Source organism: Cebus imitator, unplaced genomic scaffold (genome assembly GCF_001604975.1).
Source record: "Cebus imitator isolate Cc_AM_T3 unplaced genomic scaffold, Cebus_imitator-1.0 Scaffold128, whole genome shotgun sequence".
Taxonomy (NCBI): domain Eukaryota; kingdom Metazoa; phylum Chordata; class Mammalia; order Primates; family Cebidae; genus Cebus; species Cebus imitator.
The window spans coordinates 102,381-129,055 of NW_016107443.1; the positions used below are offsets into that span (position 1 = coordinate 102,381).

Here is a 26,675-nt window from a genome sequence, read left to right on the forward strand (position 1 = left end):
AGGCTGTTTGATCCAGATCATTTAAAAAATTATCATTTTCAAGCCACATCATTGGCTGCTACCAGACAATAGTTAGGTTGCCCTTGAATCTGGTGCTCACCATTGATCCAATCAACTTTGGCTTGAGAAGAGTCAGGAACAGATGGTAAAAAAAGAAAAAGACTGCTAAAGTCACTCTTCTACATGCATGTCTTTCCTGAGCTATGGTAGGTTGGGCAGTTTATCCAGGGATGTGGCATAGCAGGCCACTGACCTGGAAAGTTCTTTTAATACCTAGAGAAACAATATAATGGATGACAAGTGAGCAAGTTGGAAAAATACACAAGCCTGTCTCTTTAATTGTACCAAGGGTGGTCTCTGGATCCCTTGCTTTAGGATTGTTTAGCTGTAGTTAAACCAGGCTTGTACTGCCAGGCCCAAGAACATAATCTTTTCTTCATTGTCAGGGGCTGAGTGGTATTTCAATATTTAGAAATTTCTCTCCCCCCATCACCAACAATTGGCTGTTGACATACACTCTCATTGATGTACGTAGCTCACCGAGTTCCTTCTGAGCAGTCAATCCATGTGGCTTGTCTGTAGGACCAGGGAACAAGGGTTGATCCTAATCTGAAATCCACCCCCATTCCACCCAAAGAGCCTGTGTATAGAGGGCATGGGGTTCAGGAAAAAGATGACATCTTTAGTTTCACTAATTTTGAGCTGGAATTTAGCATTTCTATCCATTACAAATAAAGACACAAATCACATTAGTGTTAGGTATACCTGTAACTTGGTCACTAGCAGAAATCATAGACATTTCTGTACCATGTGAGTTACTATAGAGATCTCAAAATAGGCTCATTATTACCTCAAAATCATGATGGTATAAGACTCACTACTAGATCTTGTTATTCAATGTGTTGATAAACAAGTGTACATTTTACCATATGACAAATTTGCCATTTAGTATTTGGATAACTGCATTTTGATACAATTGATTTGCTTTATAATCCTATGTAGTTTACCTTATGCATTTAAAATAACTGTTCTGAGAAAGGGTCAGTTGGCTTCACCAGCCTTCCAAAGGGACCAACACACAGCAAAGAACTGCTGCTCAAGGATGTAATCCTTTGATGAACAAACTTATCATGGAGGTCACTGCCCACTCTAGGAGTTCCTACTGATATGTATCAGTTTGAGAGAGGGAAATCTTGAAGCTGAAATCTTACAGTGATCCTGGGGAGGATGATTCAGGTGATTTTTATTCCAGAGACAAACCTATGCAAGTAGAACAGCAACTTAAGGAAGATGGCAGCAGGGGGTCTTTAATTAAAGCCATCCTAGTACACTCACCCCCATGGTATGTCTATGAATGTGCTCCACAGAGTGCATGTCTTCTTGTCTGGTGTTAATCAGTCCCACATGTTTGTATTATTATTGAATGATATGAGTCCTTAAGTTGATGCTTCCCTTTCCTGGATTAGAAGGAAGTAGAGCAGGCAAATTTTGTATAGGAGCCCAATCCTGAGTCTTTGGAGCCCTGTTGATTTATAGGCTATTTGCTAGTATTGAAGTTCATTGGTTAACCAGTCCCTTCCCACTAGAAAGCCAAGTAAAGGAAGATGCTGGTGGGTAGATGGGATGAAGGAATAAACTCAGGGCAGAAGAGACCACAGAGGACGTGGGCTGGATCAAGTCAAGAACTCCTCATGGACACCATCTGGTCAGTGGTCCTAGCCACTGGCAATCCCAGGTGGACATTCACTAGGCTACCTCTGAGGTTCTCCTGGTACCTGTCTCAGAGCTACTGACTCCCTTTCTATTCTAGTCACAAGCAATCCATTCACTCATTCTGCTAGTGGAGATTTATAAGCTCAGTTGAGCAGCTGAATGTTGGCTGGAAAGCTAGTTGGTGAAAAGAACACAAGTTTAGAACAAGGAGACCAAAGATCTAACTTTTACTATTCTAGTGATAGCTCTGTGGTCTTGGGGGAGCCATATTATCTCTGTCAACTTCAGTTTATTCATCTGTTAAATGAGTTTGGTAATAAGTTGCCTTCTTAGAATTCCTGTGAGCATCAAAGGGTATGAAAACACTTGAAGACGAACAAAATTTTATGAATGCACAAGGGAATCTCATAAGTTATCTATGGGCTCCATCATAAGAACTGCATGGTAATTTCATCTTGCTGTCTTTCCATTTGGTGTTCATTGAAGAGAAGGGCCTGAGGGACTGAAGTTTGTTTCTGTGCCTGGAATACCACTAATGGTCATCTGTCAAATTGCAATGAAAGAGTTTAATTTTATGTTCAATCAGAGCAGGTTCCCTGTTGGTTTCTACCTCTTAGAGGTTGAGCTCCAAGCTTAAGCATGAGGGATATGTGAATATTTCCTTCTTTTCATGGGTCCAATTTGGCTATCCCAGAGGGTGCCAGAGGGGAGACAGGGTTATAGTTAATAGTGAAGAATAAGGTGGGATTTCTTTTTAATTTTCCCTCTACTACTCTTGTCAGGGGCTGGTATCCCCAGCAACTGTGAGCTGGAACCTCAGGGCTTTGGAAGGATCACATGTAGTTTCTCATACAAAAAAAGACTAGAAACGTTGGAGTTGGAATAAGAGTTTCACAAGACTGGTTACCTACCAGCTACTACTGGTTACCTCCCAATTGCTAAGACAGCGCTTCTTCCTCCTTCTCATTGTTCTTCTCCTCCTCCTCATCATCATGATCATCAACACCATCATCACCATTACTATCACCGTCACCATCACCATCATCATCATAACATATTCCATAGCTCATTCTTATGCTGGAGAACTGTGCCAGGTGTTATGTACACAGTGTCATTTAGCTCCCACAACCATACTCAATTGAATGTAGGCAACTGAGGCTTAGAGAAGCCCAGCAGCTTGACTAAGGACACAGCTGGTCAAGTGATAGAACTGGAAATTGAGCAGGTCTTCTTGAACCCAAAGTGCATGCCCTCAACCAGCATACCATATATGGTCTCTTTGGCACTTGATAAACCTGTGATGAACACACGAGCAAATGTATAAAAGAATAAATACTAGAGAATGGATAAAAGGACTGGGGTCATGGTAGTGTGTTTACTGGAGTGTCATTTATTCTATAATTGTCTCTGCACTTTCCAAGCCAAATATTATTAAACCCTGTTGCCCTGTTCCTGTAAATCTCAGCTCAGAGTTGAGCTGCTTTTGCTTGATGTGGCAGTTGAACTCCTCCCTAAATGCCACCATGTTGCTATTACAGGGCTCTGGAACCATGGATTGCAAGGTGGTTTGTAGTTTGTAGCCAAGGCAGGCAAAATGGGAGTCTTCACAAAAATTTCTAGAGATATCTGCAGGCAAGCAGCCCCTTCCTGAGAGAAAGGAATTTAAAATTTACAAAGGTGCTGTGAGGAAAGGTGCTGTGAGGTGCATTTTATTACCTGTCACCTCAGCCTGCCATATACCAGAAGAGACGCTGTGTCTTTTTGAAGCAGCCAGGCTCATTTGTAGAAAAACAAACATAATATGTTTTTGCCCATGAAGAACTCATGTATGGAGATATATGCATACAGACATAAATGTGTATACATCTATACATCTTGTTTTGTATAAAATCTAGGCTCCCGGCTCCTGGGAGATCTTATGCTAAATTATAAAATGAAGTCCATTTGTTCACCTAGAAGAGTCTGGGTTGTTGGTTTATAAAAATTTGCCCATTGTGAGACCTCTGAGCCAGTTTAGATAAACAGAGATGGCAAATAATTATCTGAAGATTTGGGATATCAGATAGGACAAGGGAGAGAGGAAAGACTTAAGCTGCTATCTTTTAATCCAACCTTCCTCAGTTCCATTTTGGGGATCAATAAACTATAAAAACAAGAAGAAAAAGCTGCAGAGAAGAGAACCAGTTGCAGCTGGCAGAAGAAACCTGCTGTTGAAACTGGTAATGCCATTTTAATTAGGCTAAAACATGAATGAACGTCGCGTTAAGACCTTCTCCTTGGCGCCCTGAGTCGCTGGGAGAGAGAATGTGCTCCCTTTGTGCGCTTTGCCAAAGCCCACCAGCTGCTACCTTGCAGGAGAGTTACATCTGAGTCACTGGTTTCCAAAAGGGCGACAAGTAGCCTATGTGTGGCTGAATGAGAGGGGCCTGTCTTTTCTTGATCCTGCCAGCTTGGGCCTGGACTTGAGCCATCACAGCAATGGCTCTGATTTGCAAACGGGTTGGATGTTTCAAGAAGCTGCTACAAGAGCAGATTGGGGGAGGATGGGAAAACCAAATAGGGTGAAGAAAGAAAGCTGTAGGATTTGGCTGGGATTTTTGAGGCCCAGAAGGCCTGTTTTGTTGACCTCAAACTCCATAAGCTGAGAGTATCTTGCCCTTGAGGGGGGTCAGTTTTTAATAATGATAATGATGATGAAGATAGTGTTGATAATAATAATAACAAAAATTAACAGTGAACATTTAACATCCCCTTTCTGTGTACCAAGTGCTGTTCTAAGTTTATTATATCAATGAGCTCAATCTTGATTCTAGCCCTGTGATGGCAGTTCTCCTTTTATTTCCATTTGTGTTGCTATAAAGGAATACTTGAGGATGGGTAATTTATAAAGAGAAGAGGTTTATTTGACTCACAGTCCTGTAGACTGTACAGAAAGCATAGCACCAGCATTTGCTTCTGGTGAGCACCTCAGTAAGCTTCTACTCATAGTGGAAGGTGAATGGAATCACCTGGCATCACATGGCAAGAAAGGAAGAGAGAGGACAGAGGGAAGGGCCAAGCTCTTTTTGGCCATCAGTTCCCATGGGAACTAATAGAGTAACAACTCACTCCTGGGCACCAAAGTATACATGAGGGATCCATTCCCATAACCCAAACACCTCCCACCATGCCCCACCTCCATAAATTTCAACGTGAGCTTTGGAGGTAACAAATATCCAAACCATAGAAGAGGGTAAGTAACTTACCCCAAAATCCATAGCCAGCAGACCAGGATTCAGAGGTGAAGACTGGGATATTCAAGACAGAGATCTCAGAAAAGGACCCAGTGAGCTTGAGATTTAAAGTATGGAGAGCATCATATACAGTGAAACCTCAGACTCTCAGCTTTCTGAGGGCTGGAACTATGTATGTCATGTTCATCATGGGATCCAGCACAGAATGTGTTCCAGGCCTGACACAGTCCTTGTGCTCTTTCAGTGCTTGTTGACTCACTGATTTTTGATAAGGCAGAGAAATGCACAACCAAGACATAAAACTTTGTTACATAAATTTAATGAACAAATTCTTATATTTATATTTGTTCATTCATTTAATAAACATTCCATCGAGCCTCTACTATGTACCAGGTGTTAGAAGTAGAAAAATGAATATAATGTGTTTTTTGTCCACAAAGAACTCATGTATGGAGATGGAGATGCATGCAAACAGCCCAACCTTTCCTCTCAATTTCCCTCACATGCTGTCTGGGTCTCTCCTAAGGCTAAGACTCACCATGTGTTACCTGGTGTTAGTTTTGTTTTGCCATGGGTTTGTGTGTGCATGCATTCTTTTTTTTTTTTTTAGATAGAGTCTTACTCTGTCCCCCAGGCTGGAGTGCAGTAGTGAGATCTTGGCTTACTGCAGCCTCCGCCTCCCGGGTTCAAGTGATTCTTGTGCCTCAGCCTCCTGAAGAACTGGGACCATAGGCACATACCACCACACCCAGCTAATTTTTTATTTTTAGTAGAGATGGGTTTTTACCATGTTGGCTAGGCTGGTCTCAAACTCCTGACCTCAAGTGATTCACCTGCCTCGGCCTCCCAAAGTGCTGGGATTACAGGCATGAGAGGGAGTTTCACTCTGTTGCCCAGTGCAGAATGCAGTGGCTTGATCTTGGCTTACTGCAACCTCTGCTTCCCAGGTTCAAGCAATTCTCCTGCCTCAGCCTCCCGAGTAGCTGAGATTACAGGCACCTGCCACCATGCCCTGCTAATTTTTTATTTTTAGTAGTGATAGAGCTTCACCATGTTGGCCAGGCTGGTCTCGAACTTCTGACCTCAGGTGATCTGCCAGCCTCAGCCTCCAAAAGTGCTGGGATTACAGGCGTGAGCCACTGTGCCCAGCCTGTGCATGCGTTCTTTAGGTCTAGTAATTGATTATAGTTACTTCAGGCAAGCTCCACCTGTTATTCACCTTTGTAATCCCAAGAACAGTGCTACTCTAAGTTTGGTCCATGGACCAGAAGCATAAGTATCACCTGGGAGCTTGTTAGAACTGCCGACTCAGGCCAGGTGTGGTGGCTCACGCCTGTAATCCCAGGCTTTGGGAGGCCAAAGTGGGTGGATCACGAGGTCAGGAGTTTGAGACCAGCCTGGCCAACATTGTGAAACCCCATCTCTACTTAAAAAAACAAAAAATTAGCTGGGCATGGTGGCGGGCACCTGTAGTCTCAGCTTCTTGGGAGGCTGGGGCAGGAGAATCGCTTGAACCCAGGAGGCAGAGGTTGCAGTGAGCCGAGATCACACCACTGCACTCCAGCTGGAGTGACAGTGCGATGGTGCAAGACTCCATCTCAAAAAATAAAAAAAAAAAAAAAAGAACTGCTGACTCTGGACTCTGCTCCCAGACCTACTGCATTAGTAGCTCTGTGGGTGGGGCCCAGGAATTTGTGTTTTAGCATTTCCCCAGGAGGTCTCCATGCATGCTCAAGTTTTAGAAGCTCTACTAAGGACAGGGAAGCCAGGTTCTGTCATGTGTGGGTGCTCAATAAATAATTTTTGATTGATTGCATACATAAATTACTGTATGAACAGGGAAAGTGGGCTGGTCTTACTAGGTCTGGGCATGACTCCAGGTATCCATTTTGCCAAGTCTGCGGAGACTATGAGGAGATGGAGTCGTATTTCTTTCCTTCTCAGAAAATTTGGATGGATGTGTTTAAATGACTGGGAAGATAGACTCTGTCAGCATCAATGTGGGAAATGGTGAGCAACTGAGCATGTAACCTGATGGGAACCAACTGAATGGGCCAGTTTGTAATGAAGGCCAGAAGATAAAACAGGGTGGAGTGATGAGTTCACAGAAGGGCTGAGAACTCCATGCAGATGGTTTGGGGCAAGATGATAAAGCCACAAGTTTACAAGAATTGTATGCTTGGGACTCTTGTCTGTTCCAGGGACTTATTACAAATTAAGCCCTCCCTATTCCTGCATATGTGGCAGAGCCTTGCTGTAAATCTATTTCGAACTGTTTTTTTTTTTTTTTTCATCTTATGTTCCTTTTCTCTTTCTTTAACTCTTCCCTCCCTCTCTAGCTCCTTTTTTCTTTCTGGCCAGGAGGCTATTGTTGTCCGTATTTTGATGAGGGCTAAAGCTACCCTGTGGCATGACATTTGTCAAGGACAAGAATGTGTGGGTTTTTGTGAGTAATCAGCAGCTGCTTTTGGAGTCATGGTGTTAAGGAATCTCCCTCCCTCAATAGTGTGATCATTCCCTCTTCCCAACACCCCCTTCCAAAAGAGAAAACTTGCACAAGAGCAGTTGGCTCAATATAATAAAATACAGCTTGGCATCATGAGCTATATAAACAAGAGGCATTTAATAGACTGCGTAGAGTTTTGGCAGTGGGAGGGACAGTAGCAGCCAAGGAGACACATATGGCTGGGTTTAGTAGCATCCTGGACTCATGGGAAGAGGATCCCCAGCTTTAGATCCCTGTGGGGGAGGGGGAGGTGGGGTGAACAAGAGGTTAGAAAGACGAGGGTGGTTCAGCATCCAAGAAACACTGTTATACTCACATTTTCCCAAGTACAATGCTTATTTATTTATTTTTCATAAACACTTACCTAGTGCTTATTTTAGGCCAGGCAGTGTTCGCTAAGCCCTTTACATTTTTCAAAGCAACTTTATTAAGATGCAATTTACATACCACAAAGCTCACGTTTTTTTTTTTTTTTTTAGTAGAGACGAGGTTTCACCGTGTTGGCCAGGATGGTCTCGATCTCTTGACCTCGTGATCCGCCCGCCTCGGCCTCCCAAAGTGCTGGGATTACAGGTGTGGGCCACTGTGCCTGGCCCAAAGCTCACCTATTTTAAATGCACCATTCAGTGATTTTTTTTCCAGTGAGTTTACAGAGTAATGCTACCACCATCACAATCTGATTATCTCACCTCTCATGCCCATTGACGGTTAATTCCCAATCCCACCCTCAGCCCTGGCAACCATTAATTTACTTGCTCTCCCTATTAATTTGTCTTTTCTGAACAATATAAATGGAATCATATAATATGTGATCTTTTGTGACTGGCTTCTTTCACTGAGCATAATGTTTCTGTTTGTTCCTTTCTATTGCCAAATAACATTCTCTTATATAGATAGAGTGCTTTACATTTATAACCTCAATTCATTCCCATAAGAACCCATGAGATAGTTGCTTCTGTTATCAGCAATTACAGATGAGGAAGCTGAGGCACAGTTAGGCATTTGAGGGGTAAGAATTCAAGCTCAGGGAGTCTGACCTCAAAATCTGTGCTCTTGGGCTCTCTTGCTATGTTGCCTCTCTATGGACACAAACTATGTATTCATTTCTAACTTGGAGAGTTTCTTTTATGTAATGACCACTGAATTTCTTGAATGCCTACTTTGTGCATGAAACTTTGCTAGGTGCTGTGACAGACTGAGACAGGTTTTGTACCTTCAAGAAATGTAGTATTTTATTTGGTAGAGGAGACTCAGGTCCATGTGATCAAGTGGATCCTCTAGGGCCACACAAGATTCCACATGATCCAAAGCCTAAATGCACATGCCAGGTATCAAAAGTCAATGAGACAATGATGATAGTGAGAAGAGCTAAGGAAAGCTTTTCAGGGGAGGTGACGTTGAGCTAGTTTCAGCTCCTTGGACTAATCAATCCCAAATTCCATGAATGGAAGCTTGGAATTATTTAGAGCCCACCCTTTGTCATCATGTCCCTTCCAAGCACAAAGTCCTTTTCTTGGTATGTTCCAACTTTTAGATCCCATGTGTGTGTCTATAATTACACCAAGAAGCTTTTCCTCTTAAGCTGTTTTTAATAGAAATGTCTTAAGGAGGAGTTGTTTTCTTTAGAAAAACTGGTTAGCCAGGACATGGCTTGGGGGTATGTGTGTGTGTTTATTTTAAAATGCTTCACAACATCCAATTCTTGGACTGGCCACAGAAGCCTGGCAGACAGGATTCAGAAGTAAGAGTGGTACATGGAACTACATGTTAGACTCTACAAGGCCTGTTTTAGTTAGCTTGTGCTGTGTAATAAACCACCCCAATGCTTAATGGCTTAAAACAACAACCATTTATTTGGCTCACAATTCTCTGGGTCATCTGGGCAGTTTTTCTACTTTGGACTGGTTCAGCAAATCTCTTGGGCTCACATATACATCTGTGGCCAGTAGGGCTTGTGGCTGGGCCACAAATCTGGCTGTTGGCTGGCCATTGGCCAGAGTGACTTAATTCTCTTCCACGTGGTCTCATCCTTCAGCTGACTAGCTTAGGCTCATTCACAAGGTAGACAGACACAGGGTTCCTAAGAGCAACAACAGAGGACAAGTCCTAGTTCCTAAGCCTCTTTTCAAGCCCCTCTTGCATCATGTTTGCTAATGGCCCATTGTCCAAAGCAAGTTACATGGCCAGCTCAGATTCAAGGAGTGAAGAAATAGATTCTACATCATGATGGGAGATCTGCAATGTCATATTGCAAGGATGTGAATGCAGAACAAGGATGAATTTGTGGTCATTTGAATAATTATCTACCAAGTCAGAGAGTATAATAGCATCAAGGTCAGCCAACACATCTATTAAATGTTTACAGTGTGCAGGTACTATTCTAAGTACTATATATATTCATTTAAGCCATACAACAGCTTTGAGAGCTAGGTGTTATTATTTCCCTTATTTTTCAGAGGAATAACTTGTATCTTTGAGAAGTTAAATAAAGTGAGAAGTTGACCAAAGTCATACAACTAGTAAGAGGTGGCCCCAGGATTGTTATCCAGGAAGTCTGGCTCCAGAGTCTGTGGGCCCTTAACCACTATACCATCCTGCCCATTACGAGCTTATTGAAATTGAGTTGATGTGCCACCAAACTATAGGGATAATAATTAGTATGTTGTAATATTAATTGAAGACCTAGCATTTACCTGCCACTGTTCCAAGTACTTTACATACATTATGGTATTTAAATGTATGCAAAGTACATTGAAATGTACTTTGTAAAAATACAAAGCAATCTGATCCAATAAGGACTGCTTTTATCCCCATTTTACAGATAAGGAAACCAAAGCTCCAAGAAGTAAGTTATATGTTGAAGAGGTTGCACAGTTAGTACATGGGCAAGTTGAGATTCAAGTTCAGGTCTGAAGGGTCAACTCTCTTATCTAATTCATGGCATCATTTCACTTATTCAGACTTTATTTCACAGTCTCAATTTACAGATATGGGGGAGGGGGATCTGGAAACTCTCCAGAACATAGATGACAATTATAAGAAAGAAGAATAAGGGGCATAGAGCAGAGCATCTAGAGTCGTCGTCACGAAGCCCACATATTTGCTGGGGAAGTTTAGTAGTTGATATTAATATTTCTTGTCCACTGTATATGTTGGAGCTGATTGTGCACTTCCCCCACTCCAGGGTTACCAGTAGCATGAGCTGTGATGCAGATAGCACACTGGGTTGTGCAGTGGCACCCATGCAGTGCTCCCACGCTCACTCATCTGGGTCTCTTGCATAAATTAGCAAAGCAATTAAAATGGACTTAAGTAAAAAATCTGACAACAGCTTATAAGTTCACTACCATAGGACAATGAAGGAAATTTTGGAAGAACTACTATACCAAAAAGCACAAAAACTCAAAGTAAGAGAGTTTGGGCAGTTGATGTAGAGACAAATAGCCCATAAGAAGCATCATAGCTCCTGGGGGCTTGTGGAGGGGAGGGCAGGTCATTGTCTTACTACCTGGTACAATGGTTTTTTTAATTTTTCTTTTGTTAATGGAGGAAGAAAGGTTAGATTAGGTTTATATGCTTTGGTGTTCAGAGGAGGGAATTAAATAATATAATTTGGAAAGATTGTCATAGATGATCATGATGATGATATTAATGTTTCCTGGGTAAATCATGTCATACCCTGAAAGTTCAGATAAATAGGAAGTTATTGAAACTGATATTCCAGGGTTGCTATGGCCTCCTGTGATTCCTGACTTTTCAGATTTTTGCCTTTTTATTTTGTTGGGGTCAGGGGAAAGGTTCCCTTTTGCCATCCAGAGGTTTGCTGAAAATCACCGGCAAGAGCCAGATTGATTAACTGTAAAAAAGGCATGCAAATGTATTTAACATGTATACACGGGAACCTGCAGCATGAAGACCCAAAGATCCAGGGGAAATTGTCCATTTTTATGCTTAGGCTTAACAAAGTATGGAGAGCTGTGGAGAAACAGGGATAAAAAGGGCCTGATCGAAGGCTGATAGACTGAGTGGGGAAACCCAGCAAGGCCTGTCTGTCTAGATCCTTCTTGGCCTCCCTGAGCAGCATTCCTTTCTCCTGGATGTAGGGCAGGACCCTCTTGAATGGGGGTCTTATGACCTACAGTCAAACAAAGTAGGTTGAAGAATTTATTTAAAGAATTTCTTTATAACCAATTTTTAGACAGAAAGGCGAAGTGAAAGCTAGAGTAGTATTTTGGGGTTAATGGCTGGCTTTGGGGAAAAGGTATTCTGGTTTCTATGACCTGCCTTGGGGGAGAGGGATTCTAGTTTCTATGGATAGTCTTAGAGAGAATGGGACTGAGAGAGAGAGGTAGGAGTAGGTCAGAGAAAAACTTTTGCCTCTGAGGCTCCTGCTGGGGCATTAATTTTGAGATATTGTTTTATGAGTCCCACCAGTTTACTGTAGGGTTGATGTAATTCTAAAGACAGAAAAGTGAGGACAATTGGAGATCAAGGAGATGGTCCAGTGACCCTTTAAGACTTGTGAAAGAGCATGACTCAAGCAGCTTTCTGACTCGAGAGGTGGCTGGTTCCTCACTGGGAGAGTTAGCACCCGGCCTTGAGGGTGGTTGTGAAGAGTCAGTGCATAACAATGAGAAGCCACAACAAGCAAGTCTGTCCTGGATTGACCAGTGTTCTGAAATGAGCCCCCAACTCCACACCCCTCCTTCCATAATTAAGTGATGGAAAGGACTCCCATTTCTAAAGTGCTGTTAAGATCAGATAATAGAAAGAAAATGAAGATAAGGGGAGAGGTGATTCTTCTGAAGCTCTAGGGTTGGTGCCAGCTGCCAGCAGCAAGAATCAACTTGGAAGATCCCAGCTTAGTGTTTCACTGGAAAATGGCCCACCATTGTGCTCAGCAAAAGCTTTCATCCTCTCTTTGTCCCACCATTGTCCTCCCTTACTTTGTGAGAACTTTCAGAAAAATCCTGGAGCCAGATGCCTCATGTCCCCATATATAGCCAGGTCTGCCTTGGTCCAACACAGCCATGTTATGGTAGCTGTGCATCTGTGAAGGGAGAAGAGAAGGCTAGAGCCAGCTGCATGGAAACACCAGCCTGCCAAACCAAGACGGCCATGATCTCTGATGCTCTAGCTGGCAATATGTGGACACTGGTATTATATCGGCAAAGTGCCTTAAATTCCTAGGAGGAAAGATGTAGAACAGAAGGTGGGAACTTGCAGCCAGCTTGTGAGAGCTTTTACCATAGCCAGCAAGTCACTGATGTACAAATGCATTTTTATGGGGGCAGTAAGGAGATCTGTGTCTCCAGGTAAGTCTCTTGGAGTAATTGCAATTGTGGATTGTAGGTGTCTGGGGTGCTGAGTTTGACCTGAGCTCAGGAACTTTTGGATGGTTTTGAGAAGAGTGTAATGATACTGTGGGGTGAATAAACGGATGCAGTTCACTGCTTGGCTCATAAAAGTTTCGGTAAATGCCCGAAAGCAAAAAATATGGAAGGAATTAAAGAAGCACTTTGGAGGCCTTGATTGAAATTTCTTTTCTGTGTATCATATGTGGTCAAGACAGCAGCAGACAACATAAAAGGAAAGGGCTCTTTGTGCCCTTGTTGGTGTGGGGCTCAGATAGGGGTGTGTTTGTTCTTTGTTAATACTTATAATGGTACTTGTGGAGGGGAATAAAAAATGAAATTCCCTTTGGGTAATTTTTCAGATTGCTGGAGGAATAGATGAAGAGGCAAGAATAGGGTTGCATGCATCTCAGAAGAATCTGCTCTTCCAGGCCAAAAAAAAAAAAATTACTCCTTACATAATGGAAGCTAGGGTCTAAAAGAATGTTCCCTTTCTCTGGGAAAACATCATTTTTGCTTTTCACTGTTTTATACCTTTGTGTGCAGCAATTTCTATTTGCCTTGTCTATGTTAAAACATTGTATTCGTCAGTGTGTGGTTCTAGTTTCTTATGTGTAATGTCTAACATGTTAAAGCTATTTTATATCCATTTCCTGATAGAGCTTAAAATCTTGCTGTGTGCTCACCCAGCAGCATCCTCCTGGCCCCTGGGGAAGCGGCATTCTGCCGGTCTATTCTTTCCTATATGGTCTGCCTTCGTTATGTAATGGAATCTGAATGTCCAGCGTATGGTGATTAGCTGTGACACTGGGTGTGTAAGCATGCCTTGCAAAATGATGTGCATCTATATGCATGTGCCTTCCTACAAATGCAAATAGCACAGATCACAGATGCGGTTGTTGTGGAGGTAATCATACATTTGGTCTGAAACCAAATAAAGTTTTGCCCTCCTGCCCTGTTGGGCATCATATTTACCTCATTGACCAAGAGGGAGCTGCAGTGGGGCAGGCAAGAGGGCGAAGCTGGAGAGAGGGAGATAGAGATGCCATATGGAAGTGGTTGGAAAACAGATGGGGGAAGTCTGGAAAAATCCAATTTGTTCTCAGGTGTTTAAAGGAATGTCTCCATATTAGGACATTAGAATGGATTTCAGTGCTCAAGACAGGTTAGAATTAGATGATGCAAGACCACTTCCCAGGTAGAATTGGTATATAACTAAGCTTTGAATAATGATGTTGAATTAGTGGCTAATCAAGAAATGGAAAGGCTAGGTCTATTTATTAGGCAGGCTTGAGTGGAAGAAGTTGGCTGGAGTTGGGGCAGTCAAGCACCTCTTAGTGAAAAGAAAGGAGTCAGAAAATAGCCTTATTATAATCTTGACAACAATAAAATGGAATGGAGGAACAGAAAGTTCCCTGCTGGAGGGTTGATGAATCCGGTTGTATCACTGGGGCAGAAGCCACTGCCAGGAGATCTGTTATTTAACACCATACCCCTAGCATCTCCTTTGTTATTTTCACCTCAGAGGGGGGTTTTCATGCAGTGCAGAAACATAGACCTTCCCGCCCTGGGCATTGCACACATCCAACTTTTATGCCATTATCTGTACCTTTAGAAGTGATAGAAGCTTGTTTGTTGCTTTTGATCCCATGACATGAGAAACTGGACACTCTCTTTGTAGATTACTTTCATGGGCTTCTGTTGAAGAAAATCAGATTTGAAAACAGTCATGCGTAAGCTCTGGATGTCCACGTGAACCTGCTGTTAATGTACAAAGGCCAATGGACACACAAGGAGTAAAAGATTCCTTTTTACTGACTCCTGTACTCAGCATCTAGTCTCGGGGCACAAGAGCTTAGCAGGCCCCAGAAGGGCTTCAGATTCCTGGTCCTCAGACATGGCAAGAAGGGAGCAGCCCTGGATCTCCTGCTGGACTCCTAATCCAGTGCTCTTTCTGCTCTACCATTTTTAAAAGTTACCTTTTCTTCTACATTACCTTAATGTTCCTAATTAATGAAGATGGTCTTACTGAAGTTTCCTGTTCTTTCTTTTAAATTCCAAAAACAAAAGACAGAAAAGTACTTTTACTTACTAAGGGGAGTTCATCTAGTTTCCCAAAACTGTTGTTCTTTTCTTTCAGTGACGAACATAGCATCTCATCTCTTAGTTTCATTTCAAACTAAACAAATGAACTTAATAAGGTTTCATGATTATAGGAGTTGGGCTTATTGAGTTCCTACTACCTTAGGACTCTTTCTTGAGAGTGGAGGGCCATGGAGAGGTGACATTAAATTTCATAGTGATTAAAATTAGATTTTTAGTTCATGGCAATTTTGTTTACCATTCTTCCAAATTATGATTTTGCCAATTATAATTGAACATGTTTTTAAGAACCTGAATTTTCTCACTTAAAGTTATTCCCCTAAATACAGTTTTAAAAATTAAATTAATTATCATTGCACTAATTAATTCCTTAATTGGCTCTTAACCCAAGAATTGGATTGCCTAGGTTTTAACAGAGAAAGCAAAACAGATACAAACAACAAAATCACACAAGAATTGTTTTCTTAACTAGGATATTCTGAAGGGATCATTTGATCAGATCTATGGTGTGTAGGTGAAACTGGGATAAAACATTTTTAAAAAGACACTATATAATTGATAGGAGCCATGTTTTTGATTTGATTAATTGGCTATTTTCAAAAATTTGATTAATTAAAAATACATAAAATATACTTAGGCCCTCTCCATGAGAAAGAACAAATTTGTGGATTTGAACACATGATTATAAATAATCATTTTTATTTTTGTCTTATTCTCCCTCACTGCCACCCCAGGGATTTGGGAATGGGCTGTCTCTGTTTATATTATGAACATGTAAAAAATAGACTTGTTGATCTATCATAACAGAGAAAAGAAACAAAGCCACGGAATTTCTAGACATGACATGGAATTCTTATAGTCTTCTCACCTTCCATACCCACTGCTGCTTTTTCCCATCATGCTATTTTCCAGTGTTAAAAAAAGATGAGAAATGAGCTCACCATGACATCTAAAATAAAAACAAGAAAAGTTCCTTGCCATTGATCACAGTTTATAAAGTACTTTAAAATCTTTCTCTTGCAACTTGAGGTGTGAGCCTTTGGAAAGTTCAGCCATATACGAGGTGGCCTGAAATAAGGTGTCTCTCAGTGTGGAAGTTGCTGTTTCCATTTACTCTCAGCTCATCATTTAAAGGAATTGGGAGAGAGCTTTTTTTTTTTTTTTTTTTTTTACTGAGAACACCAAAACCAATGATCACCACAGGAAGTTTTAGTTACTATCACAGCTCGGCCTCACCAAGAATTATTTTTCAATATGTTCTTTTTATTTTTTATTTTATTTATTTACTTACTTACTGAGACAGAGTCTTGCTCTGTCACTCAGGCTGGAGTGCAGGGGCGTGATCATGGCTCACTGCAGCCTCGATCTTCTGGGCTCAAGCTATCCTCCCACCTCAGCCTCCCATGTATTGGGACTACAGGCGCACGTCACCATGCCCGGCTAATTAAAAAAATTTTTTTGTAGAGACAGGATCCTGGTATGTTGCCTAGGCTGGCCTCAAACTCCTGGAAGCAAGCAATCCTCTTGCTTTGTCTTCCCTAAGTGCTGGGATTGCAGGTGTGAGCCACCTCACCAGGCCTTAATACATTTTTTAAACTGAAGCGTAGCATACACATAGAAAAATGTACCAAAAATTAACAGTGCAGCTTGGTGAATTTTTACAAGCTGAAGACAGAAAAAGAAACAAAATATTATAAGCAACCCAGAAGCACTTCCTGTCTCTGTCCACCTGACCTGCCCCCAGGATAGACACTCTTATGACTTATAACCTCATAGATTAATTTTCTTGTTTTGAACTTTATATAAATGGAATCAGGCAGTATGTGCCCTTTTGTACCTGGCCTCTATTGTTCAACATTATGTTTGTGAGAGTCAACCATGTTATGGTGTATAGTAGTGGTTCATTCATCTGCATCGCTATATTCCATTTCATAGTGTGAACAGAACACAATGTATTGATCCAGTCTGCTCTCTATGGGCATTTGGATATTTTCTGGTTTGGGGCTATTACTAGCAGTATTTCTATGAACATGCTTGGATGTGACTTTTAGAAAACATGTGTTTCTATTTCTGTTGGGTGTATAACCAAGAGAGAGAATTCTGGATCATTTAAGAGGGACTATTCAGAAATCTCGTTTTGCTTTTTTCCTCCATCTTCTCTAAGAGAAAGTAGTATGAGATTTTAGGACTGCAGGAGACTCCACAGAACATGTATCTGGCTGGTGTTTTTCTGATTCTGCCTCAATACCCTCTAAGGAGTTCAGACATCTTCAGTGAGGGGAGAGGGGAGCTTGTGTGGGACTCTAGGGCTCTGCCTTCAACCAAAGTAATGCCCCCTTCATCTGGTTCATAAACAGTGGTGAAATTGCAAAGAACATATTCTTTCAAGAATTAGTTCTATAAGTTTGTTTAAGTCTCACTCTGTCACCCAGGCTGGAGTGTAGTGGTGGCATGACGCGATCTCGGCTCATTGCAGTCTCCATTTCCTGGGTTCAAGTGATTCTTGTGCCTCAGCCTCCCAAGTAGCTGGGATTACAAGCATGTGCCACCACGCCAGGCTAATTTTTGTATTTTTAGCAGAAACAGGGTTTCGCCATGTTGGCTAGGCTGGTCTCGAATTCCTGACTTCACGTGATCGGCCTGCCTTGGCCTTCTGAAGTGCTGGGAGTATAGGGCACTGCACCATGCTTTTTTTTTTTTTTTTTTTAAAGAGTTTGAAAAGAGATTATTTCAGTTCATTGTTTTCACTTGAGAAAGGGAAAAGCAGGCCTACGCAGCAGACTGGGGTGGACTGATGTATGCGGAGGGTGCTGACATTTTATGGGTACTATTTTACTCAACCCTGCAAATCAACTCTATGAGAAAGGCATATTCTTATCCCTATTTACAGCTGGGGAAACTGAGGGGGTGAAGCAGCTAAGTGGCATTCCTAAGGCCACCCATCTAAAAGAGGCAGAACTGAATCCAGGTGGTGTGACTCCACGGCTTCCCCTGCTCCCTTAATTATCCAAACCAGAATACTCTAGTCCCATGCACTGCCCATTTCACAGTCTCACTCACAGACTGTCAAGGGCCTGCATGAGCCATTATGGTGACAGTGGTTTACTCTTTGGGTTTTTGTTTCTCTGGTATGTAAAACTCAAGAAGCCAAGGCGTAATATAGAGACAGGCCCACATGAAACTGACTCCCCCTTGTCTCTTTTTTCTCCTTTTTAAGTTCATTTCAAGCAGAACGTAATCCTTTGTGCTTTCCCTTTCACATGCCTGATGTTATGTGATTGTTGTTGGAACCCTGTGAGATAAGCATGGTAAGTACTACTAGCCCTTATTTTGCTATTCTCTCTGCTCAGGTCTCTCTACCTGCTCACTGCACTCCAGCTACCACTGGCTTCCTAAATATGCCACAGGTCCTTTGCACTCATTGTTTCCTCTGGCTGGAATTTGCTTTTCTCAAATCTTCTCATAGTTTGCTTTTTCAGTTCCTTCAAGGCTCTGCTCAAAATCATCTAATAAAATAGCTCTTTCCTTACCTCCCTTATCTAAAATGCCATCTCCATCATGTTCCACTGCCTGATCTACTTTACTTTTCTTCAAGGCATGTCTGCTTCCTGGCTTATGACATATTTATTTACATTATTTCTTAGCAATTGGTAGACAAGGTAGGCTTCAGGTAGCCTGGGAGTCAGGGTGGAAGTGATCATTGTGTATCTCTGGCACATCAACAAATACTGATTGAATGAATGAATGAATGAATGAATGAATGAAACTGATGTTAAAATTTAGGTACTTGATACCCAAGGAGGGTAGCAGAACTTATGTTTAATGCAAGAAACTTGTAGGTGCTATATCTCCTTACGTTTCTCATATTATTTGTTTTTGCTTCTCTCTTTTTTTCTCGATTATTCTTGCCAAAGGTTTATCTTTTCATTGAACTTTTCAAAGCACCAGCTTTTGGTTTGGTTGAGTTTTTATTCCATGCCTTTCTTCTTGTTCAGCTCCATATTTATTTACTTTGGTTTGTATATGTCTGTTTTATCTCTGCACATTAAAGATTGTTTGAGTGCAGAGACCATAGCCAACCACAGCTGTGATGAGGCTTGCTGACTAGGTTAGACCTTTGAGCCACCATGTCTGGGGGTCTGTGGTTTAAACCTTTCCTTTGCCAAGCTTTCCCATTTTTGAATGAGCCACCAGGGTGGAAAAGAGCAACACTTAGATTTTTAAAAAATAACAAATTATCCAATTATCATTTCAACTAAGCTACTTTAAAACAACATTTCAATTGGTATGGGCTGTTTTCTAACCTATGAATATGATTGCTGTTATAGTATCATTTGTTAATTCCTTTATAACAAATGTCTTCTATCGCTTGCAGTATTACTTATATTATTTTACTGCTGTAATTGAAACCATAGGGAGATGAAGTTTGTGCTAAAATAAAAAAGTTCAAACCACATTTTGGGGCTCTGTTTTCCAGATCTGAGTGAAATCTGTGTTAGAATAACAAGACAGAAAATCTGTCTCTATAATTAGGAAATTACTGGAGTCAGAGTCAAACTGTAGGAAGGTGCATAGCTAAGGAATGCTTCTAAAACAGTAGGAAATAAAGCCTTATGTGAACAAGGAGAATCTCTGTGCATGGACCTTCAGGGATGGGAATGTGTGCTTGGCCGGGCAGGGAGGAGATTGATGGGAGCTCAATATCTAGTTAAAGCACTTAACCTCTGGGGTGAAATCTTAGTCTAGAGAACACTGAATGGTTTCACAGCAAAATGTCATCTGATGAACCCTGCTGTATAAAATGACAGAGAAGTGGTCATAAATTTGTTGGAGGGTTCTTGTGTCTCATTCTGACTTTGGTTTGCAATATGATAGGCTTGATTTTCCTAGGAAACCTCTTGATGCCATGTCCATTTGTGTTAAGATCAAGGCATTTAGTTGGTATGTGAAATCTGGTCAGGGAATGCACCAAGGATTCAGCATCTTGGGGGCATTATCTCTGACCCTAAGGGAGATCAGAGAAAGTAGAAGGGAAGGAGAAATGATGAGGAGGGTAAGATAGATAGGCAGATAGATATATAGATAGATAGATAGAGATTGAGAGAGAGAGAGAGAGAGATAAGAGACACAGTTGGGCTAGGCTGTTTAGGATTATGAAAAAGCTGATCTGTGGCACCCTCTTAAAGATGAAAATTTTACCCCAACCCAATTTTTCAGGCTCCTACCATTAGATACACAGTGAGAAAATGTGAGAGAGACAGAGAGAGCTGATTCCTAATATTCCTTCTGGCTTCAAGCTCCTTTGATTCTAAATGCTGGGCATTCTTTGCAAGGCAGAGCAACTTGCAACATAACTTGAGAGTTCAAAGGTCAGTGTTTGTCTCCAAGTGCTTTTTAACCGTGAACACAGGAAATGTTCCCTGCAAATGCTTTGTCCAGGGCCATTTGGGTCCAACATCCAGACCACCATAGACTCAGGTTAGGGTGCTTTTTAGAGTCTAATGGGAATCAGTCTGGATTTTTTGGACCCAGAGGACACTGACCTGGTGGAGTGATGTAGCCACCATGTGCAGAACAGTTTTCATGGATGAGTCTCTCAATGTGTGATACCAAAGGCATGCTTCCTTTAGCAAAGGGAATTCAAGTTCCAAACAGCAGCTGTAACAGAAGGAAAAGATTATATTCTACTTTTCCAAAGGTGTCAGAGGAACACAGACCATGGATTAAGTACAAGTTTGGATAAGGAAGATTCAAATTTTCCAATGATTTGCAGACAGTGAAAAGTTTGAACATAAACACGCATGATTTATTTACCACAGAATATCAAGACTGTTGAGCCAAGTCAGGAAGCAAGGGTGTGCCAATAAAATCTTGACAGATACCAGAAGAAAAATGAGAACTCAACTTACTAAGTGGTGGGAAAGAATAAGTGGTGGTAGATGGAATTCTTTTTAAAGAGCCCATATAGAAGTGAGTGAGGGTAGTGTTCTTGAACAGTGGCCTATTTATACTGGATGCTATTTCTTTGACATATATGAACCAGCCAGATCACTGAGAGGGAGGATACTTCTTCCTACAAGAAGAGTAATCTGATTGTTTTTCCTTAAATAAATAGCCAATTTATTATCAGCCCAGATATGCAATTGTTAAAGACACTAAGGCTGTGCTGTTCAATATGGCAGCCTCTAGCTGCAGAGCTGTGAGCACTCAAAATGTAGTTAGTGCGATTGGGGAGCTGAATCATGAATTTCATTTAATTTTAATGAGTTTAAATTTTAAAATGGGTGTTTGATTCAGTTGTTGGAAAAGTTTTATTCTTTGCAACAATTCTGGTATATGAATCTACTTTTTCAACTATTTCATGAAATCTAAATATAGATCAAGCATTTCTGATGAAAATTTGCCATCCAAATTGAGATGTGCTGTAACTGTAAAAACACATGGGATTTCAAAGACTTAATATTAAAAAAAGAATGTAAAATATCTCATTAGTAATTTTTTTACATTGATCACATGTTGAAATGATAATATTTTAGACATAATGGATTAAATAAAACACATTATTAAACTTAATTTCACCTGCCTTTTGAAAAATTTTTAAAAATGTGGTTATTGGAAAAATTTAAATTACATACGTGGCCTGCATTCTTGCATATTTCACATGAACAATGCTTTATTTATTTATATTTATTTTTAACTTTTATTTTAGATTTGGGGTTACATGTGAAGGTTTGTTATATAGGTAGATTTGTGTCATAGGGGTTTGTGGTACAGATTATTTCATTACCCAGGTATTAAGCCTAGTACCCCATAGTTATTCTTTCTACTCCTCTCCTTCCTCCCCCTCAAGTAGACCCCAGTGTCTGTTGTTCCCGTCTTTGTATGAACAATGTCTTAGGAACCACATTTGGTGAATAAGGCTAGCTTTGCCACTGAAGATCAAAATGAACGGGGAAATGAGAAAAATGGTGGATTCTTTAGTCTTGTATGAACCGAAAGTTTTCCCTGCTCTTTCCTTCTGTTCCTGAGCCCAACCACTAGGTGATCTATTTAATGTAAGTCTCTGTATCCTGAGAAAGCTAGGTATTAATGAACTTTGTCATGTGCTATTTAAGTCGTAAGCTCAATGAAGAATCTAATTGGTAAGGGACTTCAGGACAACGTGCTTCCTTCTTACACATCTGTTTTATGTTGAGTTCCTGGGAAAGACTCTGAGATGGAGATCTGTGCACAGAAAAGTTACTGGGGAGTGCCAGTGGAATCCTTGCAGGGAGTGAGAGAAGCAGGGCTGGGCATAGAGAATAGCTAAACTGCCATGCAGTACAACAAAGACCTCAGCTCTGGAACCGAGGTGGTCCTTTATAGTTGTCCCAAATTGAGGTAAGAGGCCTGGCCTTTGTATTCTCCAAATGACCAGTGTTTGGATGCAAGTTGCCTTTAGGTAGGGGGCAGAAGCTTAGGTGAAGCAGCTCCTTTCTGCAGAAGGCAATTCCAAGAGCAGGAAAAAGCTGTGAGCTCTCAGCAGCCAATAATCCCAGCAGCTGGGAGATGGAGTACTTCAATTCAGAAGAGGTCTTGGAGGCACCCCACAGCATCCAGTATGACATTTCAACCTTGTCTAGTCATAAGCCCCCAGCCAGACCCAGACAGACAAAACCTTTCAAATGGCATCATCCTAGACCTGGGGAACTGAAAAATTTCCCTGTGCCTGAGAATGAGGAGTAGGGGATAGGTATTCTGCATTCCTCTCCTTCCTGCCGTGGAATGAGCCATAATTTCTACAATACAGAGGTAATAAAGAATTGGGAGAGGGGAGAGAAAAATGGAGACAGAATAGAAGGATGAATCAATATGACTCAATAACTTATAAATCCCTCAGTGGCATAGATACGCATTTTATTTTCCTCTAACTTCTGAATTGGGCTGTAGCCACAATCCAGCAGCCATTCGGAAGTGTGGGGAAGGATGAGAAGGAAGCCTGGTCCCAAAGCGGACACCCTGCCCAGATCAGTTTAGAAAGAAATCAAGATCCTCAGCTTAGGCCAGTATTTCACTGGCTTCCAGCCACATGGAGAACGAATGTCACTCAGATAATAAGCCAAGAAAGGGAGCAGGTCTTGGCCTCCAGTTCTTTCAGAGAATGACCTGCTGTTGCTGCAGAGGAAATAAGAGCTTGGTAGCCATTCAGTCCCTGAGAGCTTGACCCCAATTCTTCTCTGTATGTCTGTCTGGCCATTCATCTGGTTGTTCTGTTTTCTGTTTTCTATTTTGTCCTTTAGGACAAGTTTGCATCTTGGTACGGTTTCTTCCCCAGCATCTCCCCTGCCTGCTTGCAAACACTGATTCATCAGAGATGTCCAACAGCCTGTGATCATTGGGCAGGAGCATTTTCCCATAAGCCTTTTCTGCTTCTCCTGCCAGTTATCTGTAATTTAATAGCTGTGCATGTCACACGTGTACATACTCACACAGGGATGCACATACTCACACATACCTCTAAAAGCACGTTAGTGCAAACTTGGTTAAAGCTGCTCCCAGCTACCTCACTTCCCTTCCTGCCCCTTATGTCATTCCTTTCCTATCTCCAGCCACCTTGCTCTTTGCCTCTCACTTCACGCTGCCTCTGAGAGAGAAATCTCATTATTTCTGATTTAGGGGCTCCTGTGCCCTCCCCTGCTACATGTCATGCTCACTGCCAGCTTGTTACAACATCACAAGAGAATTCAGAGCTCTGATTTATCCACCAGAGGAATGCCTCTAGGGAGGATGGGGGTGGGTGAGACTGGAGACCAAGAAAGGGTGTAAAAGTGGGGAGGGATTGGCAGGGAAAGCCTGAGTTTTTAGAGGCTTGATAACTTCAGGATGCTTGGATTAGTTGAGTTAGGCCACACTATGAATACAGAACATTTTATCAGAAGCCTAAAGAAGAAGCAGTGCAGCTTTTGTTTATTTGATTTTGGAGATGGACTGAGGACATGTCATTGGAGCTTGTGCAGAGTTATTGAGGGATGCTGTAATGGGCTTTTTAATCCCTCCATCCTCTTTTCCTCCTGGAAAGTAGTAAATGATGAGGACAGTCATGTAACTTATAATTTAACAGTCTTCACAAATCTATCTTTGCCCCATTCATTAGCCTAAGAGCAGAAATTAGATGTCTTGTGTTGAGCTTAACATGTGGGCACATAGTGGGATTCAGAAAATGTTTGCTCCATATGTAATGTAGAAATCAGCCAGGTCTCTCTACTGTTTTGGATTTGGTTCCCCCAGACACAGATCCTAGCATAATGATTCAAGTGTAGGTATTTTATTTTGTGTCAGGGTTGGGGGGCCGCTAGGATATAGGATAACACTACCTGTAGGTAGTGAGAATATGATACAGGAAAGGAGGGCAAAAAGTAAAGGACATTATCAAGCTGAATTCTACAGAAGGATTATCCCACCCAAGGGGCAAGGCAGCTGGAGTATTTATACACCAACCTTTCAAGAATTATTGCTTAGAGGCTGCACCTGGAGGCATTCATTAGTTCCTTGGCATTTCCATTCCACCTTGTACATGGGCAGAATGAACTTCTATAGTCCTGGTTCAGGAAAATTAGCCCTTAGGCTCAGAGATGCAGGCATTAGCAGTTGGAAATCTCCTGGCACTTGCCTGAAAGGTTTGAGGGATATGTGCAGGAGCATTGACAGGGTCTGCTAAAGTAGCTAAGTTTCATACATCATTTATCCACTGAACAAACATTTATTTAACCACTCCTATGTTCCTGGCACTGTCGTAAGTGTTGAGGATACAACAATAAACAAAACACATACAAATCTCTGCTTTCAGAGAACTTGCAGTCTAGTGGAGGTGACCAACATAAAATAAATAAGTTATACAGCTCCTTAGGTGATGAGACTGTAATGAAAAGAAAAAGGTGGGGGATAAGGATTGCTGAGGGTACCATATTAAATCAAGCAATCAAGGAAAGCCTCACTGAGAAGTGGATATGTGAGTGAAAACCTGGAAGGAATGAGTCATGTGGATATCTGAAGAAGAGAGTTTCAAGCAGATGAAATGGTTAAGTGCAAAGGTCCTGAGGTAGGCGTGTGTACCTGTCATATTTGAGGAATAGCAGGGAGCCTGATGTGGTCAGAGCTGCCTGGGTAAGGCATGAGCTGTGGGAGAAGAGCTTGGAGAAATCCCAAGGTGGGGGCAACAGTGCAAGATATGCAGGATCTTTTGGGTGATTGCAAGGCCTTTGCCTTTTACTCTGAATGAGATGGGGAGTTATTGGGGAATTTTAGCAAAGAAAAGACACATTGTGGCTTATGTTACTGTGTTGGGAACATTCCAGGGCAGGGCAGGGGTGGATGGAAGCAGGGATATCTGGTCCAAAGCACATCTTCTAGGATCTTCTATTTTACTTAATAATAAATGAATGAAAAATGAGAGTGGGAACAGGTCTCTTGAGCCCTACATGTGGAACTGGCATGATACAGTTTGTGCTGCATTTTGTTGGCTAAAACAAATTGTAAAGTGAGACTAATTTCAAGGGATGGAGAAATAGACTCACCTAGTAATGGGAAGGGCTGCTAAGTCCCTTTGCAAAGGGGTATGGATAGAGGAAGGGAAATTACTGTGGTCATTTTTGCAAACAATCTACCATGGCAAATGACCTCAAATTGAACTTTTAATATCCCTGTTCTTAAAATATCCTGGGGCTACCTCACCTCATGTTATGGAGTAAATAGAAGGTCCAAGAACATATGCCATGTTCACTTTCGATTCCTGGCCACCACAGGTGTCAGTGAGTATGCATGTGCCAGGCAGAGATGAGGAACTAATTGTGAAGCTACTTCCACTTGACCACTTTGCGCCTTTTAACCCTAATACCATGTCATTTGGTCAGCTTCTTCTTTCCCTTCTCATCCTTCTTTCTTCCAGTTCTCCTTGAGAACAAACACTTGCTCCCTCGCATCATGAAGAACTCTTTGCCAGATCATTAGTAATCTTTCTCCTGATTGCACCAAGTTTCAAAGTTCACTTCAAGTAGTGACCAAGGGATTTTCCCAACCTAAATCAGACCTCCATCCCTAACTTGCTCAAGATGAATTCTGTACCAGTTGTTAATATAATCCATTTTCGATCTGCTTTATAAATGAATGGGCTTGACCTTGAAATGGACACCAAGGTTCTGTGGGTTGGGTGGAGAACGGTATTATAGTTGTGGTGTTGACAGAAGTCTCGTTCTATGTCTTTTTTTAGTGTAGCTTATGGGTATTGACTCTTGAAGCCAAGGTCTGTGCCTGTTTCTTTGATTCCCCTCCCAACACCCAGTACTTGGTAGACTCTCAAGTAATGTGACCTTGTAATTAAGTTGAATTTCTGCAACAGTCTATCTAATATCTTAGACCTTCCCCTCTTCTCAGTCTAGGAGGGAAGGATCTCAAAGAATTTCCATAGATTAAATAGATTTTTGTATATCTAGACCAGTGCTGTCCAATAGGATTTTCTGTGATGTTGGAAATGTTTTGCATCTGTAGTGTCTGATATTGTAGCCCCTAGCCACTTAGGGATATTGAGCACTTGAAATATGGGTAATGTAACTGAGAAAACGCATTTTAAATTTTCTTTAATTTTAGTTTAATTTTATTTGAATTTTAAAAATTATACTTTAAGTTCTGGGATACATGTACAGAATGTGCAGGTTTGTTATATAGGTATACACATGCCATGCTGGTTTTCTGTACCCATCAACTCGTCATCTACATTAGGTATTTCACCTA

General features: G+C 41.5%; 1 protein-coding gene across 2 annotated transcripts in view; it reads left to right on the plus strand.

Annotated features, from left to right (window-relative positions):
• The window catches only part of NHS (NHS actin remodeling regulator), a 353,438-nt gene that overhangs the window by 76,551 nt on the left and 250,212 nt on the right, over positions 1-26,675 (plus strand). The window lies entirely within an intron of this gene.